This window comes from Sapajus apella, unplaced genomic scaffold (assembly GCF_009761245.1).
Source record: "Sapajus apella isolate SASKATOON/1434 unplaced genomic scaffold, GSC_monkey_1.0 scaffold61, whole genome shotgun sequence".
Taxonomy (NCBI): domain Eukaryota; kingdom Metazoa; phylum Chordata; class Mammalia; order Primates; family Cebidae; genus Sapajus; species Sapajus apella.
In genome coordinates, this window is record NW_022437001.1 from 12,497,673 (window position 1) to 12,512,817 (window position 15,145).

Genomic DNA, 15,145 nt, shown 5'->3' on the forward strand with positions numbered 1-15,145 from the left:
TGAGCCAGCACACACACATGACTCAAGTAGGTCGGGAGCTGTGGACCCTTCTCTAAAAGGATACTCTAGAATCTCCGTGAGCATCGGATTTGTATAGCTGTTAGAAGATCAGGCATTGGGCAGACTGATTCCCAGAAGCAATGGCAGGGCCAGTAGGCAACTGCGGTTGCCAGCCTCCCAGGTGATCTCCAGTGACCCTTGCCTCCTGGTATTTATGTTCTTGTGTATTCCCCTCCCTTATGAAGCAGGACTAACCTGTGTGACCAAATGAATATTGCAAAATGATAGTGTGACTTTGAAGCCCATAAAAGACATTGTAGCTTCTACCTTGCTGTTCCTTGTATCACTCATTCTGGGGAAAGCCAGGCACGACGTCATGAGTTGTTTGGAGTGGTCCATGTTTCAAGGAACTGAAGCCTCCACCATCAGCCAGCAGCAACTCACCAGCCATGTGAGTGAGCCCTCTAGGAAGAGGATCCTCCAATGCTAGTGACGCCTTCAGATGACAGCAGCCCTGGCCAACGGCTTGGCCTGGTGAGAGACTCTGGGCCAAAATCATGCAGTTAAGCTATCCCTGAATTCCTGACTCACAAAAAGAAAAAAAAAACCAACTGTGAGATAAAAAATATTTTAGCCTATTTGAGGTACATAGATGCTGTATGGATGACTAACATAGCAACATGGAAAGAGTCCCAGGCTCCCATTGGCCAATGCAGGGCTGATAATAAGGGTTCTGCCCCCTCACTTGATCAGCTCTGCTAGTTCCATATATGCCTGGGGTCTAAAAACCGTTTTTTGACCTCACCTGAGGCCCCACCTAAAAACAATCTAGGGGGAAAAACAAGCAAAAAAACCCAGAGTCTCCTAGTAGCACCAAGTTAAAGTAACCCTAACCTGTGTTTTCAAAAAAGTGTTAAGAGTAGGGCATCCCCTCCCTCCCTGCACCTCCCCACAGTCAGTTCTGGCATCTGGCCCAAGTGTAAAATTGTCAGCACTGGATGCTTTTTGGTCTTGTTATGAGTGTGTCTGCTCTGATGTGTTGGTTCTGGCGTGACATGCGGAAAGTGTGAGCACAGAAGAAGATTCTGTATCAGATCTCTTCGTGCTAATAGCCTGCCTCTGAAAAGGCTGCTGGTGAGTGGGAGGAAACAGGCTATGATAAGCTGAAGGGTACAGAACCAGGCCGTTCCACGGATCAGGTGTGAATGCTAAAGTGGTCAGGTCACTTTGCTTCTTTCTGAAGATTCCCTGGTCAGTTCCAGCACCAGTTACCTGTAGATAGACACATGAGGCTGAGTCCATGACCCTAACAGTGGCAAACTCTTGTGCACCACTATCTAGTAGAAGTCTTACAAATTTTCACTGTTGCTCACACTTAAGAATCATGTTTTTTGCCAGGTGCAGTGGCTTACACCTGTAATTCCAGCACTTTGGGAAGTGGATCACCTGAGGTCAGGAGTTCGAGACCAGCCTGACCAACATGGTGAAACTCTGTCTCTACTAAAAATACAAAAATTAGCTGGGCACCTGTAATCCCAGCTACTTGGGAGGCAAAGGTAGGAAAATCACTTGAACCTGGGAGGTAGAGGTTGCAGTGAGCTGAGATAACACCACTGCACACCAGCCTGGGTGACAGAGTGAAGACTCTGTCTCAAAAGAAAAAAAAAAAAAAATCACGTTTTTAATTCAAGCAAAGCTAATTAAAATAAATTACTAGATAATAGTCTTGGGCTGACCAAATGCTACTTGAAATCCTGTACTTTTATGAAACATCTGCCAATGAGCATAGTTAACTCATATTTTTAAGTATAAATGACTCTAAGATATCTGAGTGGGTGTTTATACTATTCTGCTAGAGTTCTGGGCTGACTGTTTGGTGTAGACTTTAGATCCCCCAGATAGAGGCCTGAAATGGGGTTGGCTAGTCAGGAAACATCAACCTCTTGAAAACCATCCTGATCCCCTAAAATCCATTTCTTATTTTTGATGTGACACTGTTTCAGCTTTTTATTTTTTTCAGAAAGTTTTATTTCTGCTATATTTTTAGATTCAAAAGTATTTATTTAAGGTGAACAAATGATACAGCATTCACAACTGCTGGAACTGCTTTTTAATTGAGAACAAAAAGGGAATACCTAGGACAAGAATATGCAATTACCACATTCATTGTTTTCAGTGAATTTTTTGTCGTTTGTTTATCTTATTGTTAATGTGATGATACAGCAATCCTTGGAAAAGAATAACACTTGCGTTAAAGAACAAATCTAGATAAAAATGGAAAACTGAGTTAGCCACAACCCACAAGGCCTTCTTTGGGAAGAACTCGAAGAGAAACCGACTCACACTTCACAGAAGAATATGGCACTGTCATTTTTCCCTGTATAGTGCCGGAGTGTTCCTGAACAAAAGCCTCAAGGCATTAACAACTCGTCATCTATTTTGTGATGTGCTTCTATTTTCAGGAACCCGCCCTCCTCCCTCTTTGTTCTTGATGCGTTTGGTCACTGGTGCCTACTACTTTGGTCCCATACACACTTGGTGTGGCCGGCCCCCACCTGGAGAGTTCACCATGGTGCCCAAGAGCCAGACAAGCAGGGTCACTGTGCACCCACAGGACCAGAGGAGGACCTCAGGACCCACCCACTTCCCACAAACGAGCTGGAGCTATATGAAGTCTGAAGGAAGTTAAATTATTCCAAATTATCTGGAAAAAAATGATAGATTATATGTACATTTCCAAGCCTTGGATATTGTTTAAAAAGCAAACAAAACAAAAAACTTCTTTTTTCTCTTGCTGAGCTTTCTGGTGATACAGTAAGCAAGTCCCAACAGGTGACCTAATCAAAAATAGCTTTATAGCACTTACAAATGTATATAGCTCAATCATCAACCTTGCAGAGTAAGGAAAGAAGAAACTGAAGTATTTATACCTCTCTGGTAAACAATGGAATAGATTGTCGCTAAGCATGTCTTCCAGCTAAAAAGTTCTGCAGCGTAGTTTCTATAAGTGACTTTAGTCTGATTTTAATATCCATCCATTCAGCCAGATATTTGAAAATTATTTAAGTGCCTGTTATATCCTAAGCACAGATATACATTAATGAATAAAGTAGACACGGGTCCCTCCTACAGGCTACAGCCAACCAACTGACAAACAATTATAGATATATTTACAAACTGCATACATTTGGGGTGGGGGTGGAATTAGGTACAGAGATAGAGAATAACATAGTGTTATCTATATAGGCAGATGGATTAGAAATGGCCTCTCTAAGCAGAAAACATTTACATTAACATTTGAACAATTTAAAAAAAAGTCTGCATTAGCCATGTACAGGGATGGGACATGTTGATGTTCCAGGAAAATTTAAAAACACCACACACATGCACACAGCATAGGCAAAGATCCTGAGAAGGGAAAGGATGGTCTATTTAAAGAATAGAACATTATGGATACAGACACTTGCAGACTGAAGAACAAGCTAGAATCAAAGCCTGTCAGGGTTTGATTGGGTTATCTAGCCTGGCCATGTGACCGGTTCTTAAATCCCCATCATAGTATGCCCTGTAAAATAGCCAGTACCAGGAGAGGGAGATGGAAAAATAATAAATAAAAATAAACAAATAGCCAACCAGCTTGTGCTCAGGTCTCTCCAACGAGAGGGAATGTACTACCTCTTGAAGTATTCATGCCAATTTGGTTTTAAAAGATGAACGTGTTCCACTTTAGGGAAGCTAGAACTGGAATCATGAGTTGTAAGTCCCAGGCCTGCACACGAGAAAATTTTTGAGTTGAAATGGAAGAAGCTACTTAGATAGCCGTATCTCCTGTTCTTTATTATGTGGGTTACCAAGGACAGGCAGAAAGATTTCAAGTTCATCATCTGTTTTTGAAGGAGAAAATAATTTGAGAATGATAAGATAACTCTCACATGCTTTCCACACTTTTCTATTGTAGCAAAATTCAGGTCAGCATCCTGGCAAGCCAGTGATTGCACAATAAGGTCAGTTGTGCTCTTGCAAGACAGCCATGTATTTGGGCTGCAGTGGGGAGGTAGGAGTGACTTTCTGTGGTCCTGGTGGCACATATGAGGAGGAAGTGCATCATACCCTCCAAGTCTTTGATAACATGACTTGGCTTCCAAATAGCGTGTTATTGCCCTCACTAAAGAAGCTCTATAGGATCCCAGGAATATCCTGCCAGTTATTTGCTGGTATTGCCCACAGCCAGCACATACCACCAATAGTTTGAGGCTGGTCTGAGTATGTATTTGTTCCATAATACATAAAGAAACCTACGTTTCCAGGTCTTAAGAGAGGCGCTTCCAACTTTACAATCCACAGGCCATCTTCTCTTAAAGTCATTTATGAATTTTCATATGGTGACCATTGACCCAGCCTCATTGAAACAGTCTTCAAAGGATTTTGGCTTGTCTTTCAGACAGCCTAAGGGTTTGAAAAGTCAAAAAGTTGACCAAGACAAAATGCTAACCCATGCAAGGAAAATCCTTTTGGGAGCCAAAGAATTTCACCACCGAAACACAATTAAAAATTACCACAGATTTTCAATTCTCAGATAGGAGTAATGCTCTAAAAATATCAAAGCGATGGAAAAATAGAACAAAAAAAATGAATATCCTGATAAGGCTGGCAGGTGAAATATGGTGTCCATATGCCTCCTGGTTTTAGACCAAACTAAACACAAATCTACAGACCAGTGCCACGAATATCACTGCCAACTTTTTGAGCCAGTTCAGAAGCCTATTAGACTGCTGCACATTAAAGGAGATGCTAGATTTACCAACATGCCCTGGAATGCAGCCAGCCCACCAGGACTGAAGGGGTGTCCTCTGGGCTAGTCAGTGCTAAAAAGGAATGTCAACAGGGTGCTCTTAAAGTTGCCCTGTGGTGAGCTGCAGTGGGACAACTTGAAGGAGCAGGCCAAAGACCCCACATTAAGACTTACTCAAACGCACTTTTTGTGATGACTTCTAGCTGTAACAGCTTTGCAGAGAGAGAAAAACACACCTTGCTGGACAGAAGCAGGGAGAAGCAGAGCAGATCCTTCTGACCAGAGGCATTTGAGGACTGGCCTGGTGAAGAAGCCCATCTGGAAATACAACCCGGCCCTGTGAATAACGATGGGAACAGTAAGCCTCAGGTCAGTCCCTGACTTTCACACAACCCAGACACAACCATCAATTGTTCATTAGTGGAGTGTAGCAGTTTGGAACTCAGGTTATAGAGTCAGGTGGCCTGGGTTCAAATTTTGACTCTATTGTTTAGTAGCCAAGTGGTCAGAAGAGAGTTTCTCAACTTCTGTAAGCTCATTTCTTCACCTATAAAATTAAGATAATAATCATACCTACATTATAGAGGAGTCTATGAATATTTATGCTACCTGTTAGAATAGCACCTGGCGCATAGTAGGTGCTCAATAAATGTTTGCTAGATTGTTACCAGTCCTTATGGCTCCTCATAGAGAAATGGAGGTGATATTGTAGTTTGCCATCAACAGATCTGTGTTCATATTTCTGCCATTTACTATCAAACACTGAGGGCAAATTATTAAGAACTTTACATGCCAGTTTCTTCCGCTAGCAAATACGAATAATAATACGTAGATAATAGGCACAAAACCAATGACAGGGTGTGGTATGCTGTTGGTTCTCAGTATATGGTAATTATTATTATTTGGTCCTGATGGCTGAAGGTCTAGAAGCTTCTGTTATGACGGCAATGTTCCATATCAATGCTGTACAGTGTGATAGCCATTAGCAACTTCTGGCCCCTGAACACTTGAAAGGTGGTTAGTACAACTAAGGAACTAAACGTTTAATTTCACTTAATTTTAACTTAAATATGCACATATGGGTTGTGTTTCATTCCTTAAACAGCACAAGCTGGGTTGTTCAGGCCTTATCCTGTCCTCTCCATATTCTTTCTATGCACATGTCACGTCCATCTCATTGCCCTCTGGTATCTATACCAGGGATTTGGAAAAGAGAGGGCATAAATGTAGATTTTGGCAGGTTCATAGGTATTGTGGCATAATTGAAAGAAGAATTGAGCCTGGGGGACCATTCCATTCCCAGTGCTGTGCACTACCCTTGGGCAAGTCATTTAGCCTCATCTTCAGAAGAGAGATTTGATACTGACATGATTTCAAAGTTCCCACTTATCATACGATCGCTATAAGGAGAGGATAAGAAATACTACAGAAACTTTGATTACTTTTCAGGTTCTATGAGTTGCATTTAGCTATGTTCAGTGTCTGCCAGATTTAGAGATGAGTTATGTAAGTGTTGCTATACAAACTAATATAAATGAATAGGCACAGATAAAAAAGAAATTGAAGCCAAAGAGAAATTAACCTCAGAACAAAGAAAAGGGATTTTGATGAAAAAGCACATGTGTTCTGTCAGAGCAGAGTGCTCCTGCCATACCTTTCTGGAAAGATGTGGCCTTGTGTCAGTGTGGGCCAGCATGGAGAGTGCTGGGGAACACTTGACTAGTGAAGGCTTTGGATACATAAACCCATAACATGATTTATTGTCTCCAGCTGAGTACAGAACCTAAAGGAAATTCTGCAAAACAGATCTCAAATCCAAACTGAGTAGAGAGGGCACAGGACAGGGAACCTGGAGGCCAAGATTCCATTCCTGGATCTCTGACCAACCTGCTGGGTGACCCACCCTTAATCTTGCTAACTTCTTGGAGGCACAGTTTAATCATCTACACAGTGAGTTGGTTGGACCCTTCTCCTGGCAACTTGAAAAATCTGTGATTATGCTTAGAACCCTAGAAATTTCAAAGATGCTTTTCTATGCCAGGAACCTACAGTGTGAGAAATTCCAGGAGCTAAATCTGGTAACAATTCACACACATACACACACACACACACACACACACACACACACACACACACACACACACATATACATGCACACATTTTCTGTTAATCCTGCTGAAGAGGAGGCCATGCCCTATCTAATATGACTGAAGCAACATATGGACCATAGATGATGGCACCCGCTTGGTTATAAACATAATTGTGATGATTAGCCTTGACGGTACCCAATGAGTTTTTTTAGATTTTTAAAAGAAACAGAGCAAAGCAATTCTTTGCATTATCAGGTTGTTAGTGACGGTGGTGGTGGTAGTGGTGTATGTGTCTGTATGTTAAGGCAAAATGGGAAAGCTCACCACCTGCTTCTATGAATGTTGAAATATAATAAACACTATTCTCATTGGGGAAGTGCAGATTCATAGCAGGAGAAAACAACCATGACTTTCAGAAAAGGAAAACTGGTGGCTAATGAAAACCATTCAGATAATTGAGTTTATCAGTCTGTTGGCTCTAAATCCTCTTTCTCTGCCATTTTCATAGTCTCTAAGTTCACAAGTTGTTTTGAAGCTCAGCTCCCTCTCTCGTTCTCCCAAGACAGCTGTGTGATAAATAATACCCCTTGCCCTCTCCCCAAACAACAGAAAATGTTGGTTTTGGAGAACACCTGGGGAGTATTCCCCAGACATGCACACACCATTTTCAGACCAGTCCCTTTGAGGCGGTACTCACTGGACCCTGAACCCCAATCATCTCAGGAAGGAAATTAAGAAACTGCAATGTTAGCTGAGCCCACTGCCCACATTCATTCCGGGCTGCTTCTCCGCCTTGCTGCCCCTCCAGCACCCAGGCTGGCTACACTCTGCACAAGAGCAGTCTCCCCTACAGCTTTTACTTCCTGGTGACAGCCTGGCTGCCCTAGTAGGAGAGGATTTTGTTCTTTTGTTGGGGCCCTTACAACTAAATTTATGGCTTTTTAATTAGGTTGGCAGGTGCTTTAAGTGAGGGAGGAAAGAAGAAGTGGCATAGCTTGCAATGTAGTTTCAGTTTGGAAAACAAGCAAGTAGAAGTATTTATCCACAGTCATTTTCTGCTGAAAGCTTGCAAAAGTTTTCAGGCACTATTGAGAAGGGACCTTCTCCCTGCTTCAAGCCAGGTTTCTGGAACATTAAGGCTAGAGGGAGTCTCTAGGATCATGAAAACTTCTGCTGGTGGGAAAGGGCCCTAGAGAGAAGCTAAATAACATGCCCAAGATCCCACATTGCACAGTGAGTCAGGGCTCCAACACGAATGCCAGGATAAACTAATTTCTCACCACTGCCGCTCCCCACTTTCTCTTTATCTCAGTTTCTCTCTCTTTTCTTCCCTCCTCTTTATCATCTTCAAAAGGAAACTTTTTGGTGGGCCTAGGAAGAAACAGTAAATCTCTGGAAGAGACAAAGAAGATTGCCAGCCTGTTTTCTTGCCTTCCTCCCTCCCTCCACTCCTTCCTCTTGCCCTTCCCCCTTCCCCATTCTTTCTTTCTTGATATTTACTGTCTGTCTTTGCCCAGGAAATAAAACTGCTTTTTAAAGAAAAGTATCTGTGCATGTATGTGTGTGTATGTATGTGTGAAGTGTTTGTGTGTGTGGGGGGGGAAGAGTACATGTGTGTGAAGTGTGAAAGTGTGTGTGTGTGTGTGTGTGTGTGTAACCATGACTATATATCTTTCTGGAATAAGCCAAACAAAAATGTAAATGGCTTTCCAAGCAAGTGGAACATATAAAATGATAGTTTTATTTGCCTATTCCTTGAAAACCTTAAAAATCAGTGTATGGACAAATTATTCATGCACCACAAACCCTGGTTTGCTGCCCTTCTTTGTGTTTTTTGAGATCATCCCATTTCCTTTGGGTTTCTCCCGGCTCTCCTCCAATCCACTCCTACCCTTGCCAAGTTGTCTCTTCCATTATTAGTCATCCTAATAAACACTCCTAATAAACACAAACCCTATAAACCAATCCAGGATTCTACTTTTGGCTCCTCTGCTGCCTTTAGGAAAGACTGATACCTGCATTAGCTTTGTCATCTGTCCTGGAGAAACCCAGCTGAGATCTCTAACATATTCTGCTGCAAGCTGCAATATAATGGACATATTTAGTGTACATTCTGTTGTTAAATGGAATCTGCATTTCTAAGTGAACTAAAAATGCTTAATTATTAATAAGTTCCCCAGGGATTAGTGACATTTAGGATGATTTTATCATGCTGTAGATATTTAACAACACAATATGTATGGTGGTATCTAATTCAACCTCTTTTGTTTAAAAGAGCATTCCTCCCAAAGTCATTTGGACTCATACACTATGTAGATTAGTCTCTGAGCATCCAGACCCAGGTAGAGGTAGAGGGAAGTTACTGAAAAATGGGATGGAATTGAAGCTGAGGCAATAGTGCAGGGAGGGGTGGAAAGAGGCACCAAGGAGCCTCATCCTGGGAGCTGGAATTGGTTGGGGGTGGGCTACAACAGGAGCTTTCACTGAGTCGGAGGCAATGGTGGCAATAAAAAGTTAATGGAAAGATCACAGGGCTAGGAATTAGGGCGCCAGTCTTCTAGTTCTGCACCAATTTGCAGCATGGCTCTGAGCAAATTACTTTACCTCTCAGAGAGAGTTTTCTTCCACATATGAAAGGCACAATTGCACCTTCCTTAGCTACCTTACAGAACTGTGAGCAAGGTAAATAAAAATACCTTTCATATACCTTGCTCCAACAACTTAAGCATTTCATAACAAACATATTCAAAGGTGGGGGGAAAGGAAATAGCATTCACCAAGCACTGTCTATGTGCTAGGGGTTGTTTCCAATGCTTTTACAAACATGAAGTCAATTAGCCTTTGCAAAAAATCTGAGACAAACCTGACTACTCCCATTGCAGAATAGGAGATTAAGGTCACAAAGCTAGTGGCTGAGTCAGGCTGAAAACCTAAAGGGAACAGGTACATATTTGAGCAGAAAATATGTGAAGGAAAATGGGTCACAACTTGAATTTTTAAATAGGAATGTTCCATCAACCTAAACATTTGGTTGACTTACACGTGGTGATATGCATTATCACCACATATGAACATTAACATGAAATTTTAATTATTTTGCCATCCTTCTAATTCTTGGCACAGTTCTGATATTAAGGAAGGAAAATCTCTTAGTGTCAAAAATAGATTTTTAAATAAAGTAAATGTTTAGGAAGTCCTGCCATTAGGTTTGTAGGATCTTGATCTGTTGGTAGTGGATTGATAATATTGAATTTAACAGTCATTACTTCCTTATTTCTGGAATTTCACTGTGAGACTGGCTTTGGATGGTGTTTCTGACTCCAGTAGTAACAATTATTCATCTTTCCTCCATTCCTGTTCAGCACCCTGCGTTCTCCCCAGGATGGTGGAGAGCTCATTTGCATACAAATGCTCAGCACATTGTAGGTCCTGGTTGGCAGCATTCAGCCTGGAGATAAAGTTATTGACGGCTGTTTATAAGAGAGACAAATTGGAGCAAGGTTTGGAGCAAGAGACCAGAAGCCAGTCCATCACCTGCTCCCTCGGTGACCTCATGTCACCTCTTCATGCTTCAGTTTCTCCATCTGTTGGTGGAAAGAGTGATACATGATACCTTGCTCTCAGACTGTCAGGAACATCTTTGGAAAGCACTAGGAGATGCTGGAAGAGGGCTGAAAGCCTTCATAGTCCCCTAATGTGGTAAAAATAAAACCTCATCTGATGGTTTACAAATTACAGAAAATATTTTTTTTCTCTCAAAATTAGAAGATGAAAAAGTACTTATATTTCTTCATTCATTGGTTGAGAGTGTTTCATTAAATCCTTATCTGTGGCTGGACCTAATGATCCATTTAAATATAAACAGATAACCTGCAGAAGGTGCACAAGTAGATGCGTTTATTAATAATAGTTAACTTGGCTACTGTGAAATGCATTTCTACACTATGTTTAACATTTTTAGCATGCTTCCTCTCTCGCCCTTACTGTACACTCACACACACTTCCCCATGGTAGAATGGCAGATAAATGGTATCATGTTCTTTATTTTACAAATGAGAAAACCTAAACTGGAAGAAGTCAGTAAACTGCCAAGTCCATGCAGATAATTAGGGACAGAGTTAGAAAAATGTAAGTCTCAAAATCCACTGCTTATCCCTCTTAACTTCATTTTTTAGAACGCTGAAGCCTGGCTTTCTCTCTCTCTCTTTCTGTTTTTTTACATCTTTTTTTTCCCCCCTCCACTTACTGATCTCACAGGGCTACAGGTGCCTTCTCCATGTTCCTTCTCTAGGAAGGCTTCCAAAGCAACACTCTCATCTCTGAGGTTCTCAAGTAAAGTTTGCAGGAAAGTGAGAGCTCAGACATGACTGTTTTCTTGTTAAGCTTGTTCCTCATTGCAAGCCTGGAGAAAAACCTGCTGAAAATCATATTACTGCGTCACTGGGACCTCCAGACTGCTCTAAGTGGAGGATCCAGTCATGCTGCACAAGTAATCTGCAGGCTGAAATAGCTGTGTCGTGATGCTATTACAGACATGAGCCTGTTTTGTATGAGCTTCTAAAGTGTAGCCAGGCTTAAGAATCAGAAGGGAAAGCATGGATTGAACACCAAAAGAGCACCTTAAACTAATATTTTTTTTTCCTGTAGGGAATTAAATTGTAAAGCTTATTAGAAACTGATGAAGAAGCACAGAAAAGCTGTAGCAGATGAGGTTCCAACTCCATTGTTCACACACATCCAACAATGACTTAATTCTCTGCATCCCATTTGCCAACCCAGTCTGCTATTATTCCTTCCCAGTAAGTGTCCCCCAGTACCTGCCCAGTACCACTCAGCCAGAAAAGTTTACTGAGATTTTTTAGTACTGAAACAAAGAGGGCTGCAAATGGGAAACTCAATACAATAGACAGCTGGCTGCTGCTGGCCATAGCATGGCTCCCCAGGCTCAGACGGAAAGAACAAACCCACTTGAAGATGCTCCTGTCTGCCCCACTTGAGCCACTACTGCCAGGGCCGGCATCCCTGGGAAATTGCCCTGTAAAATGAGCAGCTCCCTTTCAACAGCAGACTCCCAGCTGCTTCCCACCTCGGAGGCTGCTATTGGGCATGACAGGGCAGTCCTTCTGGCCTGGTTCGCTCTCAGTAGGACTATTAGGAGCCTAGGCTGGGCGGCACAGGTGAGTGGGGGCGATGCAGCAGCCCCAGGTGGCACACCTGCCCCTTGCATGGCCCTCTCCAGCTTTAGGTTGACAGGGCTGGTGTTGGGTGCCCTTCCCAAGTGTATTGATCTCCCCTCCTCTTCCCAAATTGCGCCATGCACCTTCACCCACGCTAAAGCCCTGCCTGGAAACAGAACACTGTGGCCAGCCCTTCCCCCAAGAGCCAGAAGGGCCAGCTCTGGCCCACAGCCAGGCTCTAAAGAAACAGCATAGGGCAGAGAGAGGCGGTGGGTGGGGCTGAGAGCCTTGTGTTACACATTCAAAGCCTAATTTTGGATCAGAGTCATCCTTGTAGCCAAGCCTGAAAGATCACTGAGGCCCCAAAGTGAACCCACAGCTCTGAGGCGGGGCCTGGACGAACCCTCAGCTCTCTTGCCCACATGTAACTCTCCTTAGGGAAGTTAAGTTAGGCTTGTTTGGGTTTTTGCTGGTGTTTTTTTAAACAACATCAGTTGTCTTTTAGCCTCATGCTCGCCGAGGGCAGCGCAGTTTGCTACCCCTATCTCTGTATACATTCACAAAATGCCTCGGCTGAGACACTGACCAGAAGCCAGGGCTCCTAATGCTACTGCCTAGGACATGCCATTCTGCTGGTGGTCACAGCAGTCAGACAATAGGCCAGTCGCCTGAGGGCAGCTGCAGGTGAAAGCAGGCACCTTCCCATTAGCAACAGAACCAATTGTCTCTGACATGGAGAGCCCTGCCAGAGGGGAACCAGACCCAAACCAGCGGTGGCCTCTGGAAGCCACAGGAGAGAGAAGGGCTGCTCCCTCTTCTTACAAGGGTGTGGGCTCTTCCTTCTGAGAATTTGTTGCTGCCAAGATCAGGCTGCTGCCTCCCTGGAACTCGGGGTATCGGGATGCTTGTTTGCAGAGCTGGCCAGCCAGCAGCCCAGAGCAGCTGGTTGTAATTATGCGTTGCAGCTTCAGAGGAAGTTGCTGGCTGCGGAGCGTGTGCTGGGCCTGGCTGCACATTGGCTGCTGGGCTTAAGGGAACAATGGAGATAGAAACCAGTGGCAGCCGGGGAAGGGGAGGAGCAGGACGAGGGTGAAGACAGGCAGAAAGAAAGGGCAGGAGCTGCTCCCAGCGCTGAATATGGAAAAACCCACATCTGCACTCCAAGGATCCTTCTCTCGTTCCCAGACTTAAAACAAAGTGCATGCCCCTCTGTGAACAGCCCCCTGACTTTTCTTTTTAAGCTGTACCTGATGCACACTGTATTTAGAGAAGTGTGCCTGGCTGACATATTGAATAGCACTCCTCAGCCTGTTTAATCTAAATTGACTGCATCTTTGTAGCAGCTGGCCACAGGGAAAAACAAAAGAATTCATGATGAAAAAGGCAAATCTCTCTTGAACAGAAAGGACCGGGGTAGTGGTAGCAGCAGTTAAACATTTCAGTACCTTGCTGAATACTGTGCCCAGATGTGTACATCAGGAGGAAAAGAAAAAGAAGACAACTTTATAGAAGTTAAATGTGGGTTAATTAACAAGTTATTTTTTCCTGGTTGGAGAAAAACTTATTAATGTCTGGTTCTTTATACTTTCCAAGATTTCTTCAGTGCTTCCTAATTAGAACGTAGCAGAAAACGAACACAGGAAAATAGGCGACTTGTTGGGGGTGGGGGGCCTTCTTCCTGCTGCCTGTGTTTGGAGCCTCCCCACACCCCCCTCAAACCAGCAAAGATCTTCACATATTTATGGACAGTCACATCTACTTAGTCCTTCTGTGCTCCCTTCCTCCTTTCAGTTGGGAGCTTGCTTATAGCATCCACACAGCTCGGAATCCCCAAGAAAGTATGCGGAATCCCATGTTTCTGCCAGCTCAGGGAATAAGTTGAAGGCTCCAAACCAGACAGTGCAAAGGCCTGAGAGTCTTGTGGCCTCTTGGTGACCCCTCTCTACTCGTACAACTCCTGATTTATGTTGCTTTAAAAGGGCGGGTGTCCTACCTGTTATTGGGCACCCTTGATGTATAAAACTGACATCCACGCAGAATGACACACGATTGGCTTGGGCTGGTAAATGAGGAGGCAATTTCATTATCTTTTCCCCTCATCCATTGCCTAGCACAAGATTACTTGAAATGCTATCAATCAGTAGGTATGAATGCAGGGAAGTGCCCAGCTTGTGTGTGGGCATGGCAGCCTTATGCCCTAATGGTTACAGAAAATAAATGATGACGCTATTGTCTTTAGGGCTGATTGCAGGATCTCCTTATTGCCTGAGTAAAGAGATTATGGTGACAGGTCAAAAGGAGTTTTCCAGTAACTTCCAAGTAGGTACTATTTTTTCTTCTTTTTCCTTCCTTCTGTCTCCTCCCACTTTTGGTCCTTTTTTTTTTTTTTAAGCAGGGTCTCACTCTGTTGCACATGCTGGCAGTGCAGTGGCATGATCATAGCTACTGTAGCCTTGAACTCCTAGGCCCAAGGGATCCTCCCATTTCATCCTTCCAAGCACATAGGACTACAGGTGCATGCCACCATGCCCAGTTAATTTTTTAATAAACATGTGGTATCACTTGTTGCCCAGGCTGGCCCTAGATTTTCTAAACACACATATACACGTGCACATACGCAGTTAATTTTCTAGAGCTCTGGTGTTCAATACAGTAGCCACTTATGGGAATTTAAATGAATTAAAATTAAATAAAATTTAAAACTCAGTCCTACAATCACACTAGCCATATTTCAACTCCTCAGTAGCCACTTGTGGCAGTGGCTTCCATATTGGACAGCGCAGAATTAGAGACTATTTCCATCATGGCAAAGTTCTGTTAGGCAGCCCAACCTAGAGCACCTATTTGCTCTTCTACCTCAGGACTCCTGTTCCTTTTAGAATCCTTTACCTATAATTTTTATAAAGGTGAAACTTTTTTTAAAAATCACAACTTAAATCAAAACGAATTAGCTTCCTCCCAGCTCCTAAGGGAAAGCTGTCCAGCTAGTCTGCTGATAGATCTTCTAGAATAGTTAGTTTAGCAGGGTGTGGCAGCGAAGACACTGAAAGAACATAAAGTCAGCTAAACTAGTTTTAGGCTGTCTG